This window comes from Triticum dicoccoides, chromosome 3A (assembly GCF_002162155.2).
Source record: "Triticum dicoccoides isolate Atlit2015 ecotype Zavitan chromosome 3A, WEW_v2.0, whole genome shotgun sequence".
NCBI classification, from domain to species: Eukaryota; Viridiplantae; Streptophyta; class Magnoliopsida; order Poales; family Poaceae; genus Triticum; species Triticum dicoccoides.
In genome coordinates this window covers 490,405,492-490,407,152 of record NC_041384.1, presented here as the reverse complement: position 1 = coordinate 490,407,152, position 1,661 = coordinate 490,405,492, and positions in this window count along the sequence as shown.

Here is a 1,661-nt window from a genome sequence, read left to right as displayed (position 1 = left end):
GGGTTCCGGTAACCCGCGGTACTCCGGTAAAATGCCGATTTCACCCAGAACACTTCTGATATCCAAATATAGGCTTCCAATATATCAATCTTTATGTCTCGACCATTTAGAGACTCCTCGTCATGTCCGTGATCACATCCGGGACTCCGAACTTCCTTCGGTACATCAAAACACATAAACTCATAATATAACTGCCATCGAACTTTAAGCGTGCGGACCCTACGGGTTCGAGAACTATGTAGACATGACCGAGACATGTCTCCGGTCAATAACCAATAGCGGAACCTGGATGCTCATATTGGTTCCTACATATTCTACGAAGATCTTTATCGGTCAAACCACATAACAACATACGTTATTCCCTTTGTCATCGGTATGTTACTTGCCCGAGATTCGATCGTCGGTATCTTAGTACCTAGTTCATTCTCGTTACCGGCAAGTCTATTTACTCGTTTTGTAATACATCATCCCGCAACTAACTCATTAGTTGCAATGCTTGCAAGGCTTATAATGATGTGTATTACCGAGTGGGCCCAGAGATATCTCTCCGACAATCGGAGTGACAAATCCTAACCTCGAAATACGCCAACCCAACAAGTACCTTCAGAGACACCTGTAGAGCACCTTTATAATCACCCAGTTACGTTGTGACGTTTGGTAGCACACAAAGTGTTCCTCCGGTAAACGGGAGTTGCATAATCTCATAGTCATAGGAACATGTATAAGTCATGAAGAAAGCAATAGCAGAATACTAAACGATCGTGTGCTAAGCTAACGGAATGGGTCAAGTCAATCACATCATTCTCCTAATGATGTGATCACGTTAATAAAATGACAACTCATGTCTATGGCTGATTAACGAGCTAGTCAAGTAGAGGCATACTAGTGACACTATGTTTGTCTATGTATTCACACATGTATTATGTTTCCGGTTAATACAATTCTAGCATGCATAATAAACATTTATCATGAAATAAGGAAATAAATAATAACTTTATTATTGTCTCTAGGGCATATTTCCTTCACATTACGCGTGGGCCGTGTGTGTGCTCGATGACACCTTTCTGTGGTGTTTTTCGTTGCGCATGCGCATGCTGCCTCGTCTGTTCGAGGGGTGCTAGCCTTGGCTTTGTGACAACCCAACCATTGACCGAGCTGATGGCCTCGGGGGTCCATAACGTATGGGCTGAGAGTGCGCGCGGGGCTGCCTCATCTGCCACCCCATTGCCTTGCACTGCGTGTTTTTGCCTTGTCTGTTTATGGTGCGCTTGCCCAACTTTCTAACAACCTGGCTGTAGGGTTGCCATGGCCAATCCTCTTTGTCGGGTAAGCTATCCGGGTGTTGCGGCTGTTTGTTTACCAGAGCGGAGCCAGTCGGTCCACCCGGTTGTTGCACGTCATCGGGGATGGTTGGTTGGTGGAGTCTGCTTGTGTTAGGTGGCCTATTCACAACCCGGCTGTTGGGTTGCCATGTCCGGTCCTCTTTGTTGGGTAAGCTATCCTAATGTTGCGGCTGGCTGTTTGTCAGAGCGGAGCATGTCGGTCCACCCAGCTATTGTACGTTGTTGGGGCTAGCTAACGGGTGGAGTCGGCCTGTTTTGGGTGGCCGGTTCACAATCCGACTGTTGGGTTGCCCTGGCCGGTCCTCTTTGTTGGGTAAG